At 39.6% G+C, this 10,833-nt stretch overlaps 1 pseudogene; it reads right to left on the reverse strand.

Annotated features, from left to right (window-relative positions):
* Positions 1 to 1,492: 1,492 nt before the first annotated feature.
* LOC102860008 overlaps positions 1,493 to 10,833 on the reverse strand; it is a 37,557-nt pseudogene continuing 28,216 nt past the window's right edge.

Below are 10,833 nucleotides of genomic sequence, written 5' to 3' on the forward strand. Positions count from 1 at the left end.
GGACACACTGACAAAGGAGATTAATCAGAACCGGCTTTGACAAGCACAGTGGCAACTGGACAATTAAAACAGACTTTCAAGGGGGTGAAAAAAAAGAAGAACGAACTGGGGAGGAGGGTAGAGAAAATAGTGCAACAATGAATGAATGAAAACCCCCCAAAAAAAGAAAAGAAAAGAAATGTTCAAAACTATACTTTCCAACTGTCATTTTTGCTTTGCAAATTATGGTAGGACTTTGAGGCAGACAATATCAATTTGTAAAGTCTGTAGAAATTTAAATTTTAATGATGGCAATAGAAAATGCTTTCAATATTTTCTACTCAAAAGAGGCCACCAATGGTAAAAACTGACACTTTTTTCATTCATTAGAAAAATAAGTTGAACCATATCAGCAGAAAAGGACAATTGAGGAAAATTCCACAGCCCATGCAGGAGTGGCATCCACTTCCTAAATAACATGCCTCCAGCAGCCCTGTAGACTTTGATAAATGTCGATAGTTGAAGAGGGACTTCAAGCCTTTTGTTCATAGGGTCACTATGAGTCGTGCTCAACTCGATGGCAATCAACAACAATAATAGCTAATCTTAGTATTTTTCTCTTTTTAGAACCCTTTAAACCACACGTATTTATTCTACAATGTTGTAATAATTGCACAAAACTGTGAATCTTATTTTTTCACTTTACAAGCATTTTCTATATTTCTATTTATAATTCTCATAAGCTTGTACAATTGTAACAACTGCAAAAAAATATATGAAGTGGCATGCAAAACATAAAATTAATCCTATACTCTTGTGCGTAACTTAGCTTCTCTGATATTTATAAGGAATCAGAACATCATCATATATTATGTTGTTCTTTTATACTGTTGAGTTGGAACCAACCCATAGCTAAGCCTCTGGCAGGTTTTCAGAGACAGTAAATCACTTCTGGGATTGCTTACCCATCCTTCTCCCATGGAGCAGCTGGTGGATTTGAACTACATGCTTTTGGAATTGCAGCACAGCTTCTTACTGTTAGGCCATCACAGTATGTAGTTGTGTTGTTATGTGCCATTGACTTATAGCAACCCTGTGTACCTGCTCTATTCTATGTAAATCTTAGTGTCTCTGACACACCTACCCCCATCACCCCAGTTACTGAATCAATCCGTCTCATCGAGGGACTTCCTGTTTTGCGCTGTCCTTCCACCCTCTCAAGCATGATGTCCCTATCCAAGGTCTGGTCCTACCTTGGAATATGTAGATATCTAATAATGGAATCTGGAAGTCAGTTATCTGGCCAACAAACTGGAAGAGATCTATATTTATTCTGATTACAAAAAAGATGATCAACAGAGGGTGAAAATTCTTGAACAATATATTAATATCACATGCAAAACAAAACCTTATTGTTGTTTTGGTTTTTACCATCATTGTTTATTTAATAAGCATGTATACCTTTTCTAGTGTAAGGTTAAGAAGTCAAGGTACTATCTGTCATCATTAAATCTTAATCTTTAAAGAACATTGTCTCCACAAGGCTGACCTGTAAACACTCAGATACTACCAGTTTTCAAGGTGTTCAATATTTAAGTGGTGTAGGCACTGCGGGTTTTGTTTGGTTTCGTTTGGTTTGGTTTGTTTGTGTCTAATGCACAGTTGAGTGGATTTGAACCCCTCATTTTTTGGGATTTTTTTTCCCTTCTAGTTTATTTACAAATTAGGCACTGCAGTTTTTGGAAGCAGGAGTGGCATCCACTTCCTAAACAACATGCCTCTGGAAACTCTATGAACTTGGATAAATGAGGATAGTTATGGAAAGGGTTCAGGCCTTTTGTTCATAGGGTCGTGCTCAACTCAACGACAATCAACAACAACAACAGGCACTGCGGTTATGTTCAGGTTTGTTTGTTTTTTTCTGAAATCATTGTTGGAATCTTTCCAGTAAGGTTTTTCTCCTATTTGGCAGTAGATGAAAATACATCCTTCACTAGTATGTGTCAGACCCCCTTGAACGACTGGTTCAGGTCACACACAGTCAGCACCAGGTTTTCCTTTCGGTGTCCAGAAAACCCATAAAGTAGGCAAAATAGTCTTGCCATTGTGCTTCTCTACTGTCTGGTTGAACTCCTCTAAGCCGGTCACAGGTTCATAGCAGCCATGGACACAAAATGCTGTTGTTGTTGTTGTTGTTATGTTCCGTCAAGTTGCTTGAAACTCATAGCAGCCCTGAGCCCTGCTCTATCTTGAGTAAATTTAATTGTCTTGACACATCTTGCTTGCATATGGTATTGTTCGCTAATTTCTGCACTCTGGCAGACCACCTTTTTTTGAAATGGGAGTAAATATGGATCTCTTCCAATCAGTTGGCCAGGTGGTTGTCCTTCAGATTTCTTGGCAAAACATTGTGAGCACATTGAGGGCAGCACCTGCTTACTGAAATATGTCTATTAGTATGCTGTCAATTATTGATGCCTTGCTTTTTACCAGTTCTTTCAGAGCAGCTTGAACTTCCCCCATCACCACAGGCTCTTGATCATATGTTGTTTCATAAAACTCTTCTCTGTCAGCCAATTCTTTTTGGTGTAATGACTCTATGTACTCCTTCCATCTTCTTTTGATGCTTCCTTAATCATTCAACATTCAGCCCACAGCGTCTTCAAGTATTGCCACTCGAGGCTTGAATTTGTTCTTCAGTTTTTTCAGCTTAAGAAATGCTGAGTGAATTAATCTCTTTTGATTTTCCAACTCCAGCTCTTTGCACTTTTCATTGTAATACTTTGCTTTGCTTTACTTTACATACTGTCCTTTGAAATCTTCTGCTTTAGTGCCTTAACATCTTGATTTCTACCATTGACTTTGGCTTCTCAGTGCTCTAGTGCAATATTCAGAGTCTCTTCTAACATCCACCTTGGTCTTTTCTTCTTCCTCCATCTTTGTAATGACCTTTTGTATTCTTCACAGATAATATTATTGATATCCTTTCACAGCTCATCTGGTCTTTGCTCATTAGTATTGAAGGCCTGGAGTCTTTTCTTGAGATGGTCTTTAAATTTAGGAGGGATAGACTCAAGATCAGATTTCGATTTGTGGATTGGATTTTATTTTCTTTAGCTTTCATTTGAACTTGCATATGAGTAGCTGATGGTCTTTTAAACAATCAGTACATGGCTTAGTTTTCACAGCTGATATTGAGTTTCTCTTAAGATATTTCCCACAGATATGATCAATCTGATTCCTGTATAAGCCATCAGGTGAGATCCATATAGTGTATAGTCACGGTTTGTGTTTCTTATAAAAGGTATTTGCAATGAATAAATCATTGATTGTACAACATTCTATCATTCTGTCTCCAGCCTCTTTTTGTCACCAAGTTGATGTTTTCCTACTGTTGATCCCTCTTCTTTGTTCTCAGCTTTTGCATTCCAGTCACCCATTATTACTAATGTATCTTGGTTGCATGTTCAATCGTTTTCAGATTATAACAGTTGGTGGAAGTCTTGTATTTCCTCCTCTTTGACTCTGATTGTTTGTGCATAAAGGTAAATGATAGTGGAATCTTACTGAAGACTATTTCTAACGGCTAGAACAGTACATCAAGAGAGAACTGCTAGAAATTAAAGCTGATTTAAAACAGGCCATGGCACCAGAGATGTATTTGCTGACATCAGATGGATCTTGGTTGACAGTAGAGAATACCAGAAGAATGTCTATTTGTATTTCACGGACTATGCAAAGGCATTTGAGTACATGGATCATCACAAATTGTGGCTAACATTGAGAAGAGAGAGGATCTCAGAACACATAATTGCGCTCATTGAAATGTATACTTAGATCAAGAAACTCTTGTCCTATAGTGACCTTATGAAAAATGGCTCTGAACTTTGCCCAACCTTGATCCAACCTTACTGCCTCTGACACATCTGACCCCATTGCCAAGGTCCCTGTGACAGGCAAGGATTCTGAAGCTTCATCTGACATACTTTGGACATGTTGCAAAGAGGGACCAGTCCTTGGAAAGGGACGTCACGCTCGGGAGGGTGGAGGGACAGCATAGGAGAGGAAGACCTTCTATGAGGTGGATTGATTCAGTGACTGGGGTAATAGAAGTAGGTGTATCGGATACAGTGAGATTGACACATGATAGAGTGGGGTTTAAGGCTGTTGTACATAGGGTTGCTATGAGTGGCAGGTGATTTGATGGCACATAACAACAACAACAACAACAAGAGAAGCCTTTTTCACTCTCTTAACCCTTGTGGGGAGGTCCTTTTCCCCTTTCAACTTCGGTAGGCCTACTGTCCCATGGCAAAATCCATGTATTCTGGCATCAATCTTCCTACAAAATGTTATCAGGAGAGAGCCTGGGTCCAAAGTACTAACACTCTGCTCTGGCTCTTGTTTCTTGCGTCATTTTAAATCTCTCTTCTTTATTTTTCTACCCTTTTCTCCTATAAGATTTTGTTGCTGTTAGGTGCCATCAAGTCAAGTCTAACTCATAGCAACACAGTTCAGTTCAGATCAACAACAGATCTGGATTTTGTCCTATTCTGTGCCATTCTCATCATCTCTGACAGACTTTAGCCCATTGCTACAGTCACTGTGTCAGTCCATTTCATTGAGGTCTTCCTCTCTTTTCTTGGCCCTCCACCTTTCCAAGCATGACATCTCTTTACAAGAAATAGCCTATCCTAGCAGCATGCCCAAGACATGTGAGACAAAGCTTAGCCATCCTTGCCTCCAAAGAGCCTTCTGGCTGTACTTTCTCCAAGACATATATGTTTTGTTTTTCAGGGTTTTTTGGATTAGTTTTTTGTGGAGGATTTTTGGCACTTCATAGAATATTCATTACTCATCTTCACCACACTACAGCTTAAAAGCATCAGTTCTTCTTTTGTCATCCTTATTCATTTCCCAGCAAGTTATGGAAAATATCATGATCTGAATCAGACACACACACTTTAGTCTTAAAACTGATGTCATTATTCCTCAGTAGTTTGGAGATATCCCTGACAGCAGACTTGCTCAACGCCATATAATGTCTGACCTTCTGACTGCTGGTACCAAGGGTGTTGATTGTGGATTCAATTAAGGTGGATTTATTTGCTGATAGTCTCAATCTTTTCTCCATCTATCATGATGTTGATTATTAGTCCAGTGGTGGGGACTTTTTGTCTTTTTGATGTTGAAATTCAATCCAAATTAAAGACTGTAGTCTTTGATCTTTTGCAGCAAGCAATCCTCAACACCTCTGGCATACTTTAGCCCATTGTTACAATCACTATATCAACTTATCCTCTTAAGGGTCTTCCTTTCTGTCCCTGACCTTTCCAACCACGATATCTCTTTCCAAGGAGTGCCCTCTCTTAACAACATAACCAAAGCATGTGAGACAAAGCTTTACCATCCTTGCCTCCAAGGAGTACCCTGGCTGTACTTTTTTCCCCAAGACATATTTATTTGTCCCTTTGGCAGTCCTTTAGATAATCAGAATTCTTCTCTAACACCACAACTCAAAGGAATCTCTTTTTCTTCTGGTATCATTAGTAACTGTCCAACTTTGAGAAGCACAGCAAGTAATTGAAAAGACCATGGCTTGGACTGGTTACACCTTAGTCTTTAAACTTACATCATTACCCTTTAGTACTTTGGAGAGGTGTTCTAGACAGAAGATTCTCTCAACAAAACATATCTTTTGTTGTCTTAATAGCTACTACCATTAGCATTGATTGTGGATCCAAGAAAGATGAAACTGTTGACAATTTTAACCTTTTCTTCATCTCTCATGATGTTGCCTAGTAGTCCAATAGTGAAGACTGTTGTTTTCTTGGTGTTAAGATGTAATTTATATAAAAGACTATTCTTTAATATTCAGCAGCAAGCATTTTAGTCTTTCTCATTTTCAGCAAGTGCATTATAGTTTCTAATGTTGTTGTTGTTGTTGTTAAGTGCCATTGAGTCACAGGCGACTCATAGTGACCCTATGAAGGAGAGTCCTCAACACTTGTGTGTCTCTCATCCTCTCTCCAGGTTCATAGGGTTTCTGGAAGCAAGCTATTATGGCAGTGGATGCCGCTTCTGCTTCCAAGCTTGTTTTAATTGGGGAGTTTCACCCAACACTGTCCACCATGGGTAACCAACCATTAACACATTTGACATAGAATTTCCAAAATTATGATTAAAGGGTTGTACTGATTTACACCTAAAAATGATTTTGTTTATCCCTAAATAAGTGTGTCTAAATAGATAACGAATAAACATGTTGTTGTTGTTGTTGTATGAGCCGTCGAGTCACCTGTAATTCATAGTGACACTATATACATTAGCTCTGAAAGCTGCCCTATCCTGAGCCAATCTCATCGTTTCTGACAGACCTAATCCCATTGCTCCAGTTACTGAGTCAATCCATTTCATCCTGGGTCTTCCTCTCCTGAGCTGTCCCTCCACTCATCCAAGCATGATGCCCCTGTCCAAGGATTGTTCCCTCCATGCCCAAAGTATGTGAGGCAAAGCCTCAAAATCCTTGCCTCCAGAGAGCAAACTGTTTTCACCCTCTCTGGGACAGACTTACTTGTTCTCCTTGCAGTCCACAGTATGATTAATACTTTTCCCCAGCACCACGACTCAAAGGCATCAACTGTCCTTCTATCATCCTAAGTTATTGTCCAACTCTTTGATGCATAGAAAGTAATTGCGAAGACCATAGCATGGATCAGGTGAAACTTAGTCTCCAGAATGACATCATATTTCTGAGGCCCTCAGGCCTGGTTTTAATTGCTTTGGTCAAACATTCTTCTAAGTGCTATAGCATTGGTCAGTCAATTTGGTGTAAAGACGTAGCTCATGGTTGTTATAATGCTAAACACTGTGACACTGATAATGGTTACCTATGGTGGACAGTGTTTCGTGGAGCTACCAGAGTAAAACAGGCATGGAAACAGGAGTGGCATCCACTTCCGAAATAGCTTGCCACCAGAAACTCTATAAACTTAGAGAAAAAAAACTTATACAAGGGTTCGGGTCTTTTGTTCATTAGGTCACTATGAGTTGTCTACGACTCGATGGTACTTAACAACAACAATATATATTAAATACATAACTATTTCTAGAGACTACACTAAACAACATGCCTTTTGAAACTTTATGAACTTTGAGGAACAGTGATAGTTATAGAAAGGCTTCAGGTCTTTTGTTCATAGGGTCACTATGAGTCATGCTCAACCCCACAGAAATCAACAACAACACATACTATATGGATATGTTGTTGTTGTTAGGTGCCGTCGAGTCAAGCATGACTCATAGTGACCCTATGAACAAAAGATCTGAACCTTGTTCATCCTGTGCCATCCTTATACTTCCTGATACACAAGAATCCATTGCAACAGTCACTGGGTCAATCCTCCTGATTGAGTGTCTTTGCTGACTCTCTGCCCTTTCCAGAATCATGTCCTTCTTCAAGGAATAGCCCCTCGTAGCAACATGCCAAGAGTATGCTTATAATATAGGGGAATGGGAATCTCAGAGTACTTTATTATCTCATGTGGAACCTATACCTGGACAAGAAGGCTATTGTGCAAGCAGAGCAGGAGATCATTGCATGGCTTGGAAATAGGAAGGGAGTGAGTCAGGGATGTATTCTCTCTCCATACCTAGTCAATCTGAATGCTGAGAAAATTATCTGAGAAGCTGGACTCTATGAAGAAGAGTGTGCATCAGGATTGGAGGACAATTCATCAGTACCTGTATTATGCAGATGATACAACCTTACTTGCTAAAAGTGAGGAGAACTTGAAGCACTTGCTGCAGAAGATCAAGGAATGCAGCTTTCAGTATGGATTGTATCTCAATATCAAGAAAACCAAGATTCTTACCACTGGACTGATAGACAGCATCATGATGGATGGAGGAAAGATTGAAATTGTCAACAGTTTCATCTTGTTTGGTACCAACACCCTTGGTACCAACAGTCAGGAAATAAGGAGACACACTGCACTGGGAAAATCTGCAGTTAGGGACCTCTCAAATTATTGAGGAGTCGTGATGTTAGTTTGAAAACTAACATCTTACTTTAGTTTCAAACAGCAGTCTTTCCAACCACTTGCTATGATTCTGAGAGCTAGACAATGAATAAGGAAAAGGAATTTATGCCTTTGAGCTGTGGTGTTGGAGAAAAGCACTGAAATCCCATGGATGGCCAAGAGAATGGACAAATATGTCTTGGAGAGGATGCAGCCAGAGTGCTCTGTGGAGGCAAGAATGATGAGACTTCACCTCATATACTTTGGGCATGTTGCTAGGAGGTGCCATTCCCTGGAGAAGGACATGATGCTGGGAAGGGTGGAGGGTCAGCATAGGAGAGGAAGACCCTCAACCAGGTGGTTTGACACTATGACTCCTGCAGTGGGCTATTGTGTGTGAGGAAAGTGCAGGATAGAACAGGGTTCAGATTTTTTGTTCATAGGGTCGCTATGAGTTTGCTTGACTCACCAGCATCTAGCAACAACACAATAATTTGTGGCTTAGAGGTAAGAAGTTGCACTGCCAACCCAAAGGCATGTAATTTGAATCCACCAGCTGCTTCAGGGGGAAAAGAGAGACAATCTCCACTCATGCAATTACAAACTCTGAAAACCTGCTGGAGGGTCCACAGTTGGTTCTGCCTCAATGGCATACAACAACAATAATTTCTAACAATAGCAAATATAATTTTAAACATAAAAACTGAAAGGAGGTAAAATAATTGTTTCCAATAATCTCATCAACAGGAAATAACTTCTTACCTAACATTTCCATCTAAACTTGTATATTCACAAAAAACCCTTTATTATATATTAATATATAGTTTTAATCTATCTGCATAAAACCTTTTATCTGTATGTTATGTGCATGAAGTCAAGTCAGAATCAACTTATAGTTGACCTCTTCTCCTCCCTAGAGAGTTTTCAGAGGCTATAAAACTCACAAAAGGAGATTTCCTATCTCAATCCCAAGGAGCAGCTTGTGGATTTGAACCACTTGCCAGTGGACTGGCAACTCCTTATCCACTAGGTCACCAGAGCTCCCCTCTACCTATCTGTCTATTTGTCTATCTATCTATCTATCTATCTATCTATCTATCTATCTATCTATCTTTTCACAACAACAGTTATTATTAGCTGCCACCTTGTTAACCCCCAGCTCATGGTGACCCATCCGTGTGTTACAGAGTTGATCTACTGACCCAACTCCATAGAGTTTTACTGGTTGTAATCTTTACAGAATCATTTCACCAAGCCTTCTTCCAAGGCACTGAAGGTTGAACTTGAACTGCCTTTAAATTAAACTGCCTTTAAATTGAACTGCCTTTAAAACTGACCTTAAATTATCAGCCAATCCCGAAATGGCTTTTACTACCCAGAATGAACTAAAAAAAAATTCTCTAGAAGTGACCATCTAAGAATGCTACCTGGCCAACTGACTGAAAAACATATATACTTATTTATTATTAATATGCTATGCAAGTAAAGTTATGCTTAAGCTTTATTTAAATGATTGCCGTAATATATTGACAGGGAACTGTGAGCATTTCAAGCTAGATTCAGAAGATGATGTGGAAGGAGGGATACCATTAGCAATGTCAGATGCATCATGGCTGAAAACAGATACTCAAAAGGTGTTGGCTTGTGTCTCATTAACTCTACAAAGGTTTTCAACTGTGAAGATCATAAAAAAATTATGGATAATAGTATGAAGAATGGAAATTCCAGGACATTTAATTAGGTTCATAAGGAACTTGTTCGTAGACTGAGAGGGAATTGTCTACATGATATCGCATGTCACAATAGTAGATATTGCATGGTTTTATCACTTTGACCATATTTATTCAGTCTGTATGCTGAGTAAATAATGCAATAAAATGTGCTGCATGAAAAACACCACATTAAAATTGGAGGAACACTCATTAACATACTGTGATATGCAGATGACACAATCTTCCTTGTTGAAATTAAAAAGGACGTGATGAACTTTCTGATGAAGATAATAGACTACATTCTTTAAAGATTACTCAAAATAAAACAAGATCCCTTACAAATGGACTGGTTGCAGTTGTTAATAACGATAAATGGAAAACGAAAATGTGAAAAGTATTGAAATAGCCAAGGATTTTATTGTATTAAAAGTTACAATGAGCATGGAAGCAACAGTAAAGATATCAAACAATCCTACAACCAAGAGAAGATAAAATAGATGAATGGGACCTTCTAAGAATCAAATCCCTATCCACATCCAAAAACTTCTCCAACAGGGTAAAAAGGGAAGTCACAGTGTGGGAAAAAGTATTTGGTAATGATATATCAGGTAAGGGACTTATAATGAGACTTTATCAAATACTTGAGCACCACAACAAGATAAAGGTAAATAATCCAATTAAAATATGGGCACAGGATATGAACAGACACTTCACCAAAGAAGACATTCAGATGGCTAACAAGCACATGAAGAAGTGTTCAAAATCCCTAGCTCTGGCCATCCGGGCTGGGAAGAGACCCAGGAAGAGCAATAGTCAGCCATCCACTGCGGAACTCCAGAGGAGCGAAGACTACCCGCCACTGTGCGACCCTCCTGCAGCCCGCACCTGTGTGACCCCGGACCAGCAGCGCCCAAGTCCCGCCCCCACCTCTTGGTGGTAGTGTCCAAGGCCTGCGCTCCTAACCCCCCTAGTCCCTTGCTCCATGGACCTCAGCCCCCACCACAGCCCTGTGACCTCAGGGCACCACCGCGGATCCAGCCATCACCTGGAGCTATCAACCAAGCTGTTGTGGAACTAACCTGGCAGAAGAAAGGCCAGTAGGATCTTATCTGTGTTTACTG

This window comes from Elephantulus edwardii, unplaced genomic scaffold (genome assembly GCF_000299155.1).
Source record: "Elephantulus edwardii isolate Elephantulus edwardi_28Jun2011 unplaced genomic scaffold, EleEdw1.0 scaffold00140, whole genome shotgun sequence".
NCBI lineage: Eukaryota > Metazoa > Chordata > Mammalia > Macroscelidea > Macroscelididae > Elephantulus > Elephantulus edwardii.